Consider the following 10,330-nt stretch of genomic DNA (forward strand, 5'->3'; position numbering starts at 1 on the left):
TTATTTTGATGAATCTATGGGTATTATCGGGGGGTATGAACCATGGAAAATTTATACAGTATATAATACACCAATATAAATAAATAATGGGTTCACAACAGTACTATAGAGTGGTGATTTATTTTCTTATACTAACGAAGCTTATGGGATTTTCTGTTGAGTTTTGTGTTGTGAAGTTTTCAAGTTTTGGGTAAGGATTTGATGGACTATGGAATAAGGAGTGGCAAGAGCCTAAGCTTGGGGATGCCCAAGGCACCCCAAGGTAATATTAAAGGACAACCAAGAGCCTAATCTTGGGGATGCCCCGGAAGGCATTCCCTCTTTTGTCTTCGTCCATCGGTAACTTTACCTGAGGTTGTATTTTTATTCACCACATGATATGTGTTTTGCTTGGATCGTCTTGTATGATTTGAGTCTTTGCTTTTTAGTTTGCCACAATTATCCTTTACATACACACCTTTTGATAGGGATATGCATGAATCGTGATTTATTAGAATACTCTATGTGCTTCACTTATATCTTTTGAGCTAGGCAATTTTGCTCTAGTGCTTCACTTATATCTTTTTAGAGCACGACGGTGATTTTATTTATAGAAATTGATGAAATCTCATGCTTCACTTATATTATTTTGAGAGTCTCTAAACAGCATGGTAATTTGCTTTGGTTATAAATTTAGTCCTAATATGATAGGCATCCAAGAGGGATATAATAAAAACTTCCATATGAAGTGCATTGAATACTATGAGAAGTTTGATTCCTTATGATTGTTTTGAGATATGAAGATGATGATATTAGAGTCATGCTAGTGGATTAATTGTGAATTTGAGAAATACTTGTGTTGAGGTTTGTGATTCCCATAAAACGCACGCACTACAAAAAAAGACACATCCGTGACATTTTGGGCCGACCGATTTTTTTTCTGTCATACATATGACACTTCTATGACGATAATTGCGACAAAACCCGGTATCATCATAGATGTGGCGGGCTCCTACTTCTATGACAAAAAATCATGACAAAAAATGGGTTTTTCGTCCTGGGCGGGCCAGAGACGCAGCTGCATGACATTCTTTGGGCCGTCCATGATGGAAAAAACCGTGGTAGAAGCGAGGGCAAGGAAACTTTTAGGGAGTTCCCGGTTACGGTGGGTGGTCGTGGGCCGAGCAATGCGCGTTTCTCTCGTACACGTGCACGCATGTGTGCGAGGCGTTGGCTCTAACTGAACCCGAGTGAGGCGTTGGGCTCTAATTGAACCCGAGCGATTGCACTGTAGGCTACGCGTTACTGAACCCGAGCGATTGATCGATGGCTGCTAACTGAATCCGATCGAGCGATTCCTTCGCTACTGCTGCTAACTGAAGCTGATCGATGCTGCCTCTCTGGATGACCAGTGAGCGTTCCGAGGGGGGGGGGATGGATGAACAGTGAACGGTGGGAGTGGATGAACAGGACCCATGGCGTTGCCTCTGGATGAACAGGACCCCGATCGATCGAGCCGGTTGGGGCTGGATGAACAGGACCCCATGGAGGGCTGGATGAACAGGACGACCCCGTGGAGGGCTGGATGAACAGTAGATGGTGGAGGGGTGGATGAACAGTAGCTCGTGGAGGGGTGGTTGAATAGGAGCCCGTGGAGAGGGGTGGTTGAACAGTAGCCGGTGGAGTAGCACGCGATGGAGGCTGGATGAACAGGAGCCCGTGGATGAACAGTTGCAGGTGGAGGCTGGAGGAGGTCGACGGTGGATGAACAGTAGCCCGTGGAGGCTGGAGGAGGTCGATGGTGGAGATGAACAGTATCCCGTGGAGTCCTGTTTTGCGGTATGCCACACCCCTCCCGATGAACAGGACCCCCGTTTTGACCGTAGCGCTCCAACACAAGTATGTTTCATCCGTTTTGCGGTACGCCACACCCCTCCCGATCAACAGGACCCCCGTTTCGACCGTAGGAGGTCCGATTCCTCCATTTTGCGGTACGCCAGACCGCTCCCGATGAACATGACCCTGTTTCGAACATGGACGGTCGAACACAAGGCCGTTTCCTCCGTTCGGCGGTACGCCAAGCCTCGTTTCCATCACCTGTTCCGTCCAAGCTGGTTGGCTCCCATGCGTTCCGTTGCCTCCCGATGAACACGACGCATTCTGTTGCCTCCCCATGAACACGACACATTCCGTTGCCTCCCCATGGACACGACGACGACGCTATTTCTCCGTTCCGACCCAGCCATGTACACGAGCCCTGGCCGTATGTATATATGCGCGAGTAGGCGTTCGAGACCCCGCCCGTATTACATATACTTGGCCGTATTTTCTTTCTTGCGCACTGGCCGTTGTACGTACGTGTACATGCTACGTGCGTGCCTCTACTATGACACGTGCGCGCCTCTACGTACACGTTCACGACCAGAATGACAACGCTACGTACGCTTCGACCAGGTGGGTCCCGACTGTCAGGCACTTCCATGCATACAAAGATGTAGCTGGTGGGTCCCAGCAGTCAGGGGGCGAATAGTTTTTTTTTGCTCGGACGCACTCTCTTGCATGCGAAGATATAGCTGGTGGGTCCCAGCAGTCAGGGGGAAATGTTTTTTCGCCAAATAAGGTGGCCCGTCTGATGGGTCCCTGCTGTCAGGTGGAGGAATAATTATTTTGCGCGTAATAAGGAGTCACTTCCTTGCGGCCGTCGTGGACCCAACTGTCAGCCTCTCCATGCACACTACTCTTCCGATGGAAGTCGGTCGTTGACCACATTGACCAAGCCACGCCGAGAGCACCACGGCAGTGGACGACGGCGAGTCCTAGGAAGGGGACGACGCGGAGCCGGGGAAGATGCAGTAGTGGATGCCCACGCGAAGAGGAGTATGAGGGTTCACTGGTTCGGATGCGGTGTGAGGCTGCCGTTGCCGCAGAATAATAGGGGGTGTGGGCGAGTAGAGGGATGGCCTGGCCAGCGGTGGGAGTAGTAGGGGGCGGTGAGGCTTCTGCGGCATCACAGCCGGCCATGAGAGGCAGGAGCACGCGACACGACCGACGCTGGTTTGGGCGGCTGGAGCAAGAAGACCAGAGGTTGAAGAAGCACCACGGCCGTTGGATGAACATCGTATGGCAACAAGAGCTAGAATCGTCCATATTGACTAAGTTGACAAAGCCCTCCATCCCCGTCAACTTGGTAGGCTCACAAATCAGCCTCCCACTATGCTGGGTTCCAGCTGGCAGGGGGAGTATTCATTTTTTTGTGCGTAATAAGGAGGCACTTCCTTGCGTGCGAAGATAGCTGGTGGGTCCGACCTATCAGTGGGGGGCATGTTTTTTTCATGAAATACAAAGGCCCTTCCGGTGGTTCCCAGATGTCAGGTGGAGGAATCATTATTTTGCGCGTAATACGGAGGCATTTCCCTGTGTGCGACCGTGGACCCAGTTGTCAGCCTCTCCATGCACAGTCTACTTCCGATGGTGTCGTTCGTTGACCACGTTGACCATGCCACGCCGAGCGCATCCAAGGTGGTGGACGACGGTGAGGCCCCGGACAACAATGAGCCGGAGATGGAAAGACGCGGGAGTAGAGTCGCAGACGGAGAGGTGTACAAGGTTAACTGGTTCTAGTGCGATGTGGTTCGGCAGTTGGTGGAGAAGAACAGGAGGTGTGGAGGGGTGGAGGGATGGCCTAGCCAACGGTGGAGTAGCGCTTCATAGCGAAGCGTGCTAAGCAGAGCTGCTAGCAGCAGGAGGCGGGGGGTGGTCCCAGCAGCGCTGGAGGAAGAAGACGAGAGATTGAAGATGGATGCCGGTCGTTGGATGTAAATCCAACGGCCATGTCAGAATCATTTGTTGACTAAATTGACAATGACTTGCGCTGGCTTCGATCTATTGGCCCACATTTCAGCCTCCAAAAATGTGGCACGTATTCAACCCATTTTTTGAGAATTTACAGTATTTTTTTACGCGATAGAATTTACAATCAATTTGATCTTTTTTTTGAATTACAGCCATTAGCTGGGCTGGATGAACAAATAATGTAGCGTCCATGCGGCCCATTTATTTTATTTCCTAAAAAATTACAGGCCATTTGCACTTTCTCGAAATACATGATTTTGCTGGGCTCATTCTAATTATAATGTTGGGTTGGGCCAGCAATGTTATGAAAAAATAAAAAGGGGCTGAGAATTTTGTTATAAATATATTTAAATAATAAGCGATATTATTACATTCGTCCTTAAATCTTACCAAGCTTTTGTACACAATCACTAGGATTTTCGTGCCAAAACAATCCAGGATTTTATTGTTAAGAAATTATTTTTATAAGTTGATAAGATGTGGGATATTGTTTTCTTACATATGTAAGTATCTGTTAAATATATGATGACAATAAAAATAATATATAATAACATATAAAATAATTTAAAAATATATAATATAGTTAGAAGGGAAACATAAGTTGGACCTGGTGTTCCTATTTTTATATTGAAAAATAGAACAGACCTCTGCGTTTTCTTCAAAAAAATACATAAATTGCGCTGCGGATATTCAGGAAAAATAAAACCTCGGATGGGAGGTCCATAGGCCGGTCGATACATGACGACCCTCAAGAAAATACAAACATGCCTATGGACCTCCCATCCGAGGTCGTGGGCTGCGCATGTTAAAAATGAAAGCCTAGACGGGGCAGCCCAAAACCCAGCTGATACTTGCTGCCCCATTGATAATAAATGATACCTGCCAGCTCCCCGGCTTCGTTGTGAATTTATCTCCTATAGTAACTACGTTGAAGCACCTAAAAAATGTAAGTATGTTGACAAACCCGTGGGCCCCAATGTCAGTATAGCATTAGGAGGAAGTATTTTTTCGATTGGGCACTTGCTTGCGTACGGCCATAGACCTGGTGGGTCCCGAATGTCCGCCTCTCCATGTACAGTCCTCTCCAGATTCCTCTCGTTTGTTCATCATGTTCACAACAGCAGACAGCGGCGTCACGGTGAGCGCACAAAGGCACAGGAGGGGATCCGACCACTTGAGGAAATGCCTTATTATTAACGAAACTACTGAACTAGCCTAGTGGCCAAGTGACACTACCCAACAGCTGTTCCGCCCGGGTTCGATTCCACCTCACACATGTGCAGGGAAAATATCTCCAAATATTTTGCCTCTGCTTTTATTGACATGTGGGTCCCCATTGTCATCTACGCACACCACGTCCAACACTTGACAAAACTTCGTCCCTCGTTTTCTGTGTGTATCGCACACTCGACATTGTATGGGCATTTTGACTGTGCATCATATGAAGATGTGTATGCATGAATGTTGATCAGCATGATGTTAACTAGTTGGTAGTTCCATTTTCGACCATGAATAAAACTTCCAACATGATGTTAACCCTGTTTGAAAAGGCCGTGTTAATATAAATGCTCTGCCTCTGAAAGTTGCAGTTTCTTATCTGAAACTGAACTTGTAGTTTCTTATCTGAAACTGAAACTTGCAGTTTCTTCTCTAAGAATCACATTGTATGCACTTTTATACTCCTATAAAACTACATTTCTTTAAGTGCTAAAAATAGATCTCTAGAATTCATAAAATACTTCATATGCTCAATACTGCAAATCTGAAATTCAAAAGTCATTCATATCTGAAAGTACTCTCAAAATACACAATACAAAACACAATTCACAACCTGCAAATACTGACAACCCTAAGCTCCTCCTGACAATTCACAACCTGCCCGACTATTGGGCTGGGGGGGGGGCATTCCCCTCCTATTCCTCGGCGGCAGACAGCTGCCCCATGAGACGATGTGAACGACGAGGGATAGGATGGCGGGGAAGCGTCGTCGGGCCAACTGCTTTTCTCCTCTTGCAGTTGGGTTCGGTCGACAAAGACTCCACCGGCTCGCTCTGGTAGGACACCCTCACAAACGGCACCCTGTAGATGCTCGATCCTTCAATATCTGGTGGATGCTCCATCTGGGATCAATACTCCCATCACCACTCCCTCACGATCGGATTCGGCGAATCTGTTTGCTCCATGGCCTAGAGGAGCAGCTCTATGTATTCCCGCGTGACTCCCTCCGGGTGTATTGCCGCCTTTTCACTCTGTTGCAGATATTTGGCCATGGATGCCGCCGTCGCCGCTAGTTGGTCCGTGTTGTCAAACCAAGACTGTATCTCCAACATCCTAGCTAGCTTCACAGGGTCGCCGTCTGCGATCCTCATGTATCGGTTGTACTCCTCCATCGATCTACTTCTCCACAACACCTTCACTCGCCGGCGGTGGTTTTTGAATGGAAGAGGAGAGGAGCAACGCTGGTTTTGGATTAGAACAGGAGAGGAGCGACACTGGTTTTGGACTGGAAGAGGAGAGGAGGGGCGGTGGTTTTGAAATGGAAGAGGAGAGGAGCGGCGCTGGATTTAGATTGGAACATGAGAGGAGCGACGGTGGTTTAAGAGGAGAAGAGCGAAAGAGCGGCGCTGGTCTTGGAAGTATTTTTTTTGTTGTTTTGCGTATTTTGGGTCAAAGTTTGACCACGTACTATATTTGACAAGCAAAATGTGAATGCATGTCACCAAAAATTGTATCGTTTGGTTCGTATCTGAATGTACTTTCAAATTATATTCTTTTTACAACGTATAAAATATATTTTATGTGCAAAAATCATGGTCAATTATGACCCACAATAAAAGGGAGACTAGATAATGTGGGGCCGCTTTCTTAATTGAAGGGTAAATTGATTTTGATTTTGATCTAGTCACAGCGCGCCGGCCCTCTCGTCCAATCCTAAATCGCTGCCGCACGCTCCTCTCCCTCTTCTACATTGCAAAACCACCTCCTCTCGTCTCCATCATCTCCATTCCAAAACCACCGTCTCGCCTCTCCCTCTTCTGATCTTCTCCACTGCAAAACCACCTCCTCCTCTCCATCATCTCCATTCCAAAACCAATGTCTCGCCTCTCCCTCTTCTCTGTTGCAAGACCACTATCTCTCCTCCCATATTCCAAAGCTAGCACCAGACCACTCAGAAGGACATCTATGGAGAGGATGCAGCAGCGAATTAGGCAGATCGCCGGCAGTGACCAGGCAAAGTTAGCCAGGTTGAAGGAGATCCTTACTTGGTTTGACAATGAGTGGGAGGTTTTGAGGACGGTGCAGGCCATGTGGCAATGTATGCGAAAGAGCGAGATGGTGGCGATGAGGACGGCGATGTACATGTACTCCTCGGCGGCAGTCACGCCGCAGTCCTCCGAGTTCATCGGGTATCTCCTCTAGGCGATGGAGCAAACAGATTCTCCCGAGGCGACAGTCAGGCGGAGGTGGTGGGCATACAGGTTGAAGGTCGAGCACCCAGAGGATAACGAATCGATCGAGTATGGTGTGCCGTTCGTGAGGGTGAAGAGCCAACCGGAGCCACAGGAGTATTCGTTCTCCCACCGCAAGAGGAGGCCGGATGGCGCAACGTCGATTCCCCGCCGTTCTCCACGGTTCCCTCGACGCTCGCCTCATTTCAAGGCAGCGGTAGGGTTTAAGGTAAGCTTCGCACTAACCTAATCTTCCACCTGCTCATGCTTACAATCAGTGTGACAGCTAATAAAAATCTTGCTTACAATCAGTCTCCGAGTACTACACCAATCACCCTAAAATAGCTCTGGACCTTTGGGTCAAAGTTGTGACACAGTGTACAAATAAAGAAAAATAGATTGGTGCTTCTTTCAGAAAAGAGTACTCCCTAGAAAACTGCCAATATAAGCTACTAGTATTTGGTTAGAGGATTTGCTGCCGAGAAAGATCCGTCCACAAAGAGCGCCACACATCCCACTGGTGGTGGTGGATTCCAATGCGTGCATGCAGCATGGTTGTCGGTAATTTTTACTTGGCACACCTCGCACTCTGCATATATGCCGGTTCCATACGTACATTTGTGCAGTTCCACCAAAATGCAGCTGAATAACCATGTTTGCACAGATAATGAAAAAGCGTGATTACATTATAGTGGCACTAGTTGATGAAACACACAAAATAAATAGAAGAAAATATTGCGATAGTATCATAGTATGCCATGCTGCGAGGGCGAGATTGGCCCTGCGACTCCTCATATGGTACGCCTCATACTGGACATCGTCCCAAGTCTCCCAGATACACCTTCTGCCAGTGATGAACATCAATGTACAACAGTAGTACAAGGATTCGCCTTGAGACATTCAAATCTCTATTTTTGTACAGATCAACTAAAATTAAGCACCCCAGTTTGCAGAAACGCTTAAACATTAACAATGGGACTAGTTGATGAAACATACATTAACAAAGAGAAGCACTTTCTTTATCTACATTGGAAATGAAATGATAGAGAGGACACTCGCTCTATTTTAACTGTATTATTACTTCATTTTATCAGTGACACTAGGGTCGAGCAGGTGGCAAACGAGGTGTACCGTGCGTCACAAGGATGGAGGCCGGGGGTGCTTAGTTTGGTATGCTGAAGCTGGCTCTTTCAGTCACCAACATGGATGATTCAATTCATGGGACCTTTTGGTGCAATTCACCTAAAATGAAGCAATGTCCCGTGAGCTAGCAGCTTCTTCTTCAATTTTTTTAAGAAAAGGGCTCCAGCCCCGGTTCCATTTCCATCAGAAAACGAAACCCACAGAGCTTCTTCTTCATTAGTTGCAATAAAATTGAGCAACATCAAGGTTGGTTGTGAAGCTCCTAGAATGCTCAACTATAATTTGGATATCATTTGTGCAGTTCAACTAAGATCGAGCGTGAAGTGTATATCTCTATTTGCACAAAAAAGGTGGAAAGGAGGGTGACTAACAAGTGATGAAACATGCATCAAATGAAAGAAGCATGTTCCTTATCTGAATGGAAATCCTACAAGGAGAGTAGCAATTTCTAAAGCAGTGGCATTGCTAGATATTAATGTGGGCATTGGGATTAACTATGACAACTGTTAAATACGACATTACTTTGGGCACGGGAGAGTAGGCGGACCAGGATAGTTGCATTTCTAACGAAAAGAATCAACTTATCTTAATGGGAAATTTAGCAGGACATGTAAAAAAGTGCCATTGATTCATATTACTGGAGGCATTACATTGAAAACAACATTGGTTTAACGTGTCCTTACTTTTAACAGTGCGACTGCTACATTTTACCAGTGGCATTTTAACGTGTCCATGGATTATACGCACTCTCATCCTTCCACCATTGCTAGCCTCTCTCGTGCCAAGCAACTTTCGCCGGTACCATACACCCACCATATACCTTCCTCAAAACATCCACCATACCTACCTATTATGGCATTTACATAGCCATTCCGAGATATATTACCATGCAACTTTCCACCGTTCCATTTATTATGACATGCTTCATCATTGTCATATTGCTTTGCATGATCATGTAGTTGACATCATATTTGTGGCAAAGCCACCTTTCATAATTCTTTCATACATGTCACTCTTGATTCATTGCACATCCCGGTACACCGCCGGAGGCGTTTCACATAGAGTCATATTTTGCTCTAGAAAGGACCCATTCTTAGCAACAAAGATCTTGCCTTTGGATGTGTGATGGAAGGTGTACCCAATTGTTTCCTTAGGGTATCCTATGAAGACACACTTCTCCGATTTGGGTTCGATCTTATTAGGCTGGAGCCTTTTGACATAAGTGTCGCAACCCCAAATTTTAAGAAACGACAACTTAGGTTTCTTGCTAAACCATAGTTCATACAATGTCGTCTCAACGGATTTAGACGGTGCCCTATTTAACTCGAATGCGGTTGTCTCTGATGTCTACTACACAACCTTCTTCTTGTAGACGTTGTTGGGCCTGCAAGTGCACATGTTTGTAGGACAGTAGCAAATTTCCCTCAAGTGGATGACCTAAGGTTTATCAATTTGTAGGAGGCGTAGGATGAAGATGGTATCTCTCAAACAACCCTGCAACCAAATAACAAAGTGTCTCTTGTGCCCCCAACACACCCAATACAATGGTAAATTGCATAGGTGCACTAGTTCGGTGAAGAGATGGTGATACAAGTGCAAAATGGATAGTAGATAAAGGTTTTTGTAATCTGAAATTATAAAAACAGCAAGGTAACAAGTGGTAAAAGTGAGCGTAAACGGTATTGCAATGATAGGAAACAAGGCCTAGGGTTCATACTTTCACTAGTGCAAGTTCTCTCAACAATAATAACATAGGTAGATCATATAACAAGCCCTCAACATGCAACAAAGAGTCACTCCAAAGCCACTAATAGCGGAGAACAAACATAGAGATTATGGTAGGGTACGAAACCACCTCAAAGTTATTCTTTCGGATCGATCTATAAAAGAGTTCGTACTAGAATAAC

The sequence above is a fragment of the Triticum aestivum genome, chromosome 7B, assembly GCF_018294505.1.
Source record: "Triticum aestivum cultivar Chinese Spring chromosome 7B, IWGSC CS RefSeq v2.1, whole genome shotgun sequence".
NCBI lineage: Eukaryota > Viridiplantae > Streptophyta > Magnoliopsida > Poales > Poaceae > Triticum > Triticum aestivum.